Below are 7,399 nucleotides of genomic sequence, written 5' to 3'. Positions count from 1 at the left end.
GGTGACGTCATCGGCCAAAATTATAACCTTTAATATCTCAAAGACGAAAGCTGCACAAACGAAWATTTTAATGGCACAAACCTGCACAAACGGAGCACTAACCATTCAGACTATTTGCTGGATTTTTTGACGTGGGTGGGGTGTCAGCTTCACACAGCTGCTCCGCCCCACCCACGCAGCAAAATACGCGCGTGGTCGTGATGAGCACTGAGAAAGCACGCGAGTAGGGAACTACGGACACTCAAACAAATTTACTTGGAGTTATATTGTGTTGTTTAAGTGTTCCCTTTATTTTTTTTGAACAATTATATATATAAACAGGGCAATGCATTTTAATGCTCAATTTTACCCATCAGGTACCGTTCCCCTTGTTTTACAGTGCCTGCTGCTAATGTGGCTTTAGTAGCTCTTCCATTTCTGTCTGTGTTTCATATGGTTTGATGCATCCTTTATCCAGGAAAATTATACTAAAAATAATGATAAAATAATATAAAACCAGCGTGATGCGTGACTACGAGGCGAGCTGAAAGCTCCTCACCAGACTGAGCCTGCATGATGAGGTTAGCGTTGGTTCGTTAACCACTAACGCTCTGGCTGACCGGGAACATTCATAAACTTTACAGGGAGGGAATACAGAGCCACGTTTGAGGTAGCGTGTTGAGACATAAACGCCTCATATAATTCTTTGTCCACAAATATAAATCATTCTCTGTATCTCTGACAGCACACCTACAAGTTATTCCTTTGGTTCACATAGAGCTACGCAACCAGAGCTAACGTGGTTTGTTTTAAACTGTTACCTTGATGTTCTCTACAACATAATTTCTCAAGGGAGTTGATGTAAATGTTCATAAGGTCAGCTTGTGTCCAGTTTGAGTGAAAGGAGCTGAGTGGGATTCGAGCTGGGTAAACTTCAGAGAAAAAGTAGCAGCAGCGCAGGAGACATCAGCTGTGTGATTGGTCCTCTCCCAACTTCAAATATAAACCTATAAATCTTTTAGACATAAATCTGCTCCGCAAGTGAAACCATCAGAACACCGGAGACGCTTCCAATCCGNAAGTTATAATTTTGGCCGATGACGTCACCGTCACCCCATCTTGCTCTAAAACAAACCAAAGTGGGCGACTTCATTAGTGCTCCGTTTGTGCCGTTGAAACTGTCGTTTGTGCAACTTTCGTCTTTGAGATATTAAAAGTTATAATTTTGGCCGATGACGTCACGGTCACCCACCGCAGTGAAGATAGTTCGAGCTCCGCGGAGTGAGCGGCGTTTAGCTCAAGGTTGATCCGATTTATGAACGCTAATGTCGGCCAGCGGTTCTCCACCGCTCCGGGTGTTATAGATCAACTGGTGGCTAAATCAACGGGTGGTGGCAGCTGGAAAAGACTTGATGTTTCTGTGGGCGTGGCTTTTTTAGGACCCCTTTATCGAACCAGGAAGTAAACAATACGATAAGCTTAAAGAACTACAAATCTTTGCAAAAATACTATCCGATTCCGTAAAACAACCATTAAGATCTCGGGAATAACCAACTAGAAAGACTTTATTGGTCTATTATGGTATGTTGCCTTTTTTTTTTAAAGTTCATCTGCAAAACCATCAAAACATGTAAATTACGCAGAACTTGGCTATGTGTTGCTTCAGAGGTTGAAACTCGTCAAAGGAAGATCAAAATAGATCTCGATGATCTCAAAGCAAAGATTATTCCCTGAAAGCCGACATAAATGTTAAAGAGCCTTGGGATTAAAAATAAAATGTTTAAAACGATCGACTGGCTGTGTAGTTTTTCCACATATTCCGCATATTGTGATATTTCAAATAGGTATCCACAGAAACTACAGCGAAATCTTTTTAACTCTTTCTGCAATGTTACACTTTATTTCCTAGCTCATTTACAGAAGAGATGGCCACCTCAGATCTATGTGGCAGTGTCATTTCTTCCTTATTGTTATTTTTTCTCGTGATTTAACTAAACATCTTTATTCTTTTCATCAAGTGACCGTAATTCTCAACCATATGAGACATCACTGAAAAAACAATTGTCTTATATACGTTTCCATCAGAAACAGGTTAAAATCTTCACTCAAACTGAGATTCTGAAAGTGTCGCCAGTTAATCCAGGCTTGCTTCCTAAAGCGCGGGGTGTCCGTTAGATCAGTGGTCCCCAAACCCCGGTCCGTGGACCAATTGGTACCGGTCCGTGGACCAATTGGTACCGGGCCGCACAAGAAATAATTACATATTTCCGTTTTAAGTATTATTTGAGTCTGGAGGATCTTTTATTTTGAAAATCCTTTAACCGGATTCTCTCGGTTACTTGCGCGCCAACACTGAGCCCACAAGCAGCAAAAGAGTAAGAAACAGATCAGATGACTTTGGAAAGTTTCTTTGCAAAGGGGAAAAGGCCCAGAGAAGAGACAGGAGAATGGATTTATCCTGGACCGGTAGGAGAGTCCCACATTACAAGCCCGCTCTGCGTAACGTGCGGCGACCGGCTGTTAATGAGGCAACGAAGCTTCAAGCTGCTTTGCCACGTAGAAACCAAGCAGGCTGTGGATATAAGCAACAATTCGGGTGTTATTGTCTCTCATCACTCCCAGATGGGACAGTCTGGTTGCAGAGAAACAAGCTCAGGGCTCCTGTTAGTCAAGTTAAAATAAGTTAAAATTGTCACGAAAGTAAAATGTTCGTTTTTGTGGGGCATCTGTACCTTATTTTGAAGGGATATGTAAACATTACCATAGTGAGGAGATGAGTAGAGCTTGTGAGTCTTAAGTCTGGTTTAGATGGAAAGATTTAAGAATTGTCAGCCAATTCTCCAAACCTCTGTGATCACAGAGCTGATAAAAGTCCAACAGGTTCGATGGGTTCGTGTCTCCAAGGCAGGAGCAACACGAACCGATTCCAGTCACGAACATGCGATGATAATTCAGTAAAACTCCCAAGATAGCAAACGGGAATTTAGAATAACCAAACACGGATGACGATGTAGAAGCAATAGTGATAGTTTGTGGAGTCATTTTAAGAGATAAAAGACGTAACTAAAAGAAAAGGCGGTGGATGAAAGACGACGGGAGCAGCTGCTCTATTTGCTGCACTATGATTTGGAGGTGACTATTTTTTCATAGTTAACATTTTTAACTGAATAAACATAATAATGACCTTTAGATTTAATAATAAACATTTCCACATATCATCTCCGATATCCACCGGACTCTCAGTTGCGCGATATGTCAGCTGGTTGGGATTCCCCTCTGTTCTTACGTCACCGCTACCTGTCACATTCAACAGGTCCTATTATCGTTCCCAGTCAGGGAACGATAAAAGGGCCAAGACAACCCAAATTGGGTATATTAAGGATTTAGCGGGAACACCAACATGCAGAAGCCTTATCTGACGGTTATCACCCTTCACCCCGGGCCGCAGCAAAATTTCCATGTCTTAACCGGTCCGCGGTAATAAAAAGGTTGGGGACCACTGCGTTAGATGACAATCAATGTCGGGTAGGAACATCGGACTCTCAGCTGTCGTCATAGGTCAGTGGTTAAAACGGTGCGCTCTGAACTCAGCGACTGCTGGTACGGGTTTATTTAGCAGCGCCATCGTCTGTTTCCCTTTTTGGACCAGTCTATTTTATTCTCTACAAAAATAAATAGCATAATTCACTTGTTGCCAACATTTCTGAGGTAATATTGTTTAACAGGTTTGCCAGGCAAACTTTAACTGTAAGAATATTGTCAGATTACCAAGTTGCACAGCTTTGCTTCTGCAGCCGAGTGAAGTCTTAAAGTGAAAACGAAATAATGTGCTTTCATTAAATGGGCAATTAATTAGTTTGCATGATATTATAACTGTTTATATTTATTGATATGTTTGCAGAGCATGTCAGTCAACATAAGACTGAAAAGACTTAAAATAATCGTCATTACTCTAACAATGCAGGGTGGTAGTACAAATTCTGTTTAGTATAGTTTCCTTTGAAGTGGGGTATATTTTAGTGACCTTTCTATGTATTCTTCAATATTCCTTCATACAATTATGTTTTAAGAGCTCTTGGAGAAAGTAGAGACATTTTCATATCCGTTTATTTACGTTTGTCGGGTTTTGATCAGGAAACGACAAAGCCACCTAAATTTTTTTACAAACATCTGCGTTGAGGACCCCGTTTGACTGTCACTAGTTAATCTTAATGCGGCTCGTTCTGTTTTTAATTTGATTTCCCTTCTTCAACAGCTTGCAAACTGTTTCCCAGTAGAGAACACCAGAACAAATACTGTAGATATGACTCATAATCTGTTGGTGGTATCTGACATGTAGGGACGTTTATTATTATAATTTCGGCTTGTCAGTTTGGATATCACCACCACCAACATTAGCTGTTAACTTTATATCATTTAGATGAGATTTTATTACAGTACAACTTATCGACATTACTTGATATTCCTCTCTATTTGGACACGTAAACAACACAAGCAACACCATTAGGTATGCAAGTTAAATTTGATTAAATATTACAACCACCTCATTGTTTAGCGACACTTACTGTGGGTAGTAAGTGTCGCTAAACAATGTGACACTTACTATTTACCTTTTGTTTACCTGTAATGTAAGCAACTCGTAACAGGTACTTGAGAGTCAATTCCAGTGTTTTTCAGATCAGTGCTGGTTACAAAAAGCAGAAACTATCTACTTAGGTTTACATTGCGTTATTCATGAGTTGGAATTAATGTATTCTGGTGAACCTGAATGTGAATTTGATTGTGCTATTCATTGATCTGGTTATGCTCAAATGTGGTGTTTTCGAAGCGCAATGAGTGCTGTTCTTTAGAAAATTGTTTTGAAACATAATTTTCACATGCAACATTAAACATATTTGCGTCAAATGGGATTTATAGTAAAGTTTTGCAAAGGATTTTTTCACGCAAGTAGCTTTTTTAATCAGGCATCGACACAGCCACCTACAATTTGGAAACATCTGCGGTGCCCATAGGTTTCAACCAGTTTATTTAGCCACCAGTTGATCTATAACACCGGCCGCAGCGCCCCGAACCAAACATTCCTGTCAAATAAATGTTAATAAATGACTTGAATTGTAACCGATTAACTGTCAGTGCTAATTCATGCTTTTACATGTGACAAAATAGCATCTATTAAATTTTAAAGTCATATACATTATTTTCAATAATTTTAATATTAAATAATATAATATTTTCTTCAATAGCTTCCAGGTCTTGTGACTTATTGATTAAAAATCAGTGTGACATTGTTCTACCAGTCTGTATAGATGAGGCATACTCATTCAATTTGAGTCCTTTTTATAATTTGTAGGTATTTTTATATTAGCTTCTAGGTGAATCAATCCAATTTTATCTGTACAGCACATTTCGGCAGCAAGGCATTTCAAAGTGCTTTACATAATAAAAACACGAAATCACAGAGTCAAGCAACATAAAATAAACAAAACATTACATAAAGTCAAGAGCTATCATTAAATTTGTAAATGATTATGTTTCAAATACAACTCTGAACAGGCGGGTTTTTAGTCTAGATTTAAAGGATGTCAAGTGTTTCAGCTGTTTTACAGTTTTCTGGAAGTTTGTTCCAAATTTGTGGTGCATGGAAGCTGAATGCTGCTTCTCCTTGTTTGGTTCTGGTTCTGGATGCAGAGCAGAACCAGAAGACCTGAGGGGTCTGGAAGGTTGATACAACAGCAGATCTTTAATGTATTGTGGTGCAAAACCGTTCAGTGATTTATAAACCAACAACAGTATTTTTCTATTCTATCCTCTGCGTTACAGGGAGCCAGCGTAGGGACTTTATACATGAAGTTATGTGCTCTATGTTCCTGGTTTTAGTGAGAACACGAGCAGGAGTTCTCAATAAACTGTGACCCAATTACTTGAAATCAGTGTAAAATTGTTTTAGTAGACTGGAGAGATGAGGTACGCTNTCACATGAGAATTCATACAGGTGAGAAGCCTTTCTCTTGTGGGACTTGTGGAAAGAGTTACGGTGAAAGAAAGACCTTAACTCTTCACATGAGAACTCATTCAGACATCTGAGGTGTTAGGAACAAATCACCACAGATCCTTTTTGGCATCAGATCGAATGGAAAATCTGGTCGGATGATGTAAACAGCAAGTAGAAATGTTTAAGTCAGCAGATTGTTGCAGGCTGCCAGTGATTCACTGTGACTGTGTCTTTTCTCTCTCGCTCTCGGCGAAGACAGATGCTTTTTTCCTCTGCTCCCTCCCTGTCCTGGCCTGCCCTACTTGCTGTTTTTGTCCTGTCTTTTCTATATTTTTGGAGCTTTTCTTTGCACATCCTCCAAATCTACTAATTATGGATCTGCTCAACCAATTTCTCAATTCAATCAATTTTTCTCAACGAGAAATCTGGGCACGTGAGAGCCCTCTAATCCTGCGGGGACACACCCGGCAGGATTCACCCTGGATTTATTCATGATAACAGGATGTCTGCTGTTTGGAGCTTGTGGATTCCTGGCTTATCGACAAATTTGTGACGGAATTAGCCGAACTAGTGAACACTCAGCCTGTTGGCGTGGACAGAGACGCAAGTTGGATGTGAGTCTTGCTGAGACTCGCGGCCCTGCTGAGGACTCTAAAACTCACTAGCGGGATAGAATCGATCTTTTAGAAGTTCCTAGTTTCGGCTCAGTCGAACGACCAAAGTAATTTGGGTAATTGAGGACTGAGATGTATCGGAGAGACTTTAGGGAAGATTGAAATTCATAATCTACCCAACCTAAGACATTCCATTTCTGAATTGGCTTCCCCCGTGTGGCCTTGGAAAGGCAGCATGTTTCCAATCTCCTTGAAGATATATAAACATGTTATCCATGCAGCTGTGCAACTGAGCGCTCCCATGGACATGACTAGATAATATCTTATCACACTTCTGCCGGGAAGTTGAGCAACGTGGTTTCATAGCCTGTGATGTCATCGCCTTCACTTATGTCTTTGTTTTATCTAAATGTTGCCATTTGCCCTAATGTGTCCTTTCCTTTTTTTTCATCTTTTGTTAGAAACTGTGGAGTACTGACTTTTAACCCAGAAAAGAAATTAGAACAAACTTAGAATCCAGAAAAAATTCTTCCAGATCAGGAACATTGACTTATTATTACTTAGAAACTATGGAATACTCATTACTTTTACAAATTTAGAGCACACTTGGAAAGTCCAGAAAAACTACCTTTGCAAATTTTTAGACTGCTTTTATATTCAAACCAGAAAAGGAATTAGTTATGTTATTTAGTTTTTTCCTTTTAACTACTGTAAAGCAGTTTGAATTGCCTTGTTACTGAAAATGTACTATATAAATGAAATTACCTTTACCTTTCAGTGTCTGACCAAGATAAACCTTAGGTCTACTTTTGAC

The 7,399-nt window shown here is 39.6% G+C and overlaps 2 protein-coding genes across 2 annotated transcripts in view; both read left to right on the top strand.

Moving 5' to 3' along the window:
• The window catches only part of LOC103480814 (gastrula zinc finger protein XlCGF57.1-like), a 20,552-nt gene that overhangs the window by 2,685 nt on the left and 10,468 nt on the right, over window positions 1-7,399 (top strand). The window lies entirely within an intron of this gene.
• The window catches only part of LOC103480812 (gastrula zinc finger protein XlCGF26.1-like), a 22,085-nt gene continuing 20,643 nt past the window's right edge, over window positions 5,958-7,399 (top strand). Inside the window, exon 1 of the mRNA XM_017310391.1 lies at window positions 5,958-5,971. The gene's annotated coding sequence lies outside the window, so the exon portion shown is untranslated. The remainder of the gene's footprint in view (window positions 5,972-7,399) is intronic.

This window comes from Poecilia reticulata, linkage group LG18 (genome assembly GCF_000633615.1).
Source record: "Poecilia reticulata strain Guanapo linkage group LG18, Guppy_female_1.0+MT, whole genome shotgun sequence".
NCBI lineage: Eukaryota > Metazoa > Chordata > Actinopteri > Cyprinodontiformes > Poeciliidae > Poecilia > Poecilia reticulata.
This window is presented reverse-complemented; position numbering and strand designations above follow the sequence as displayed.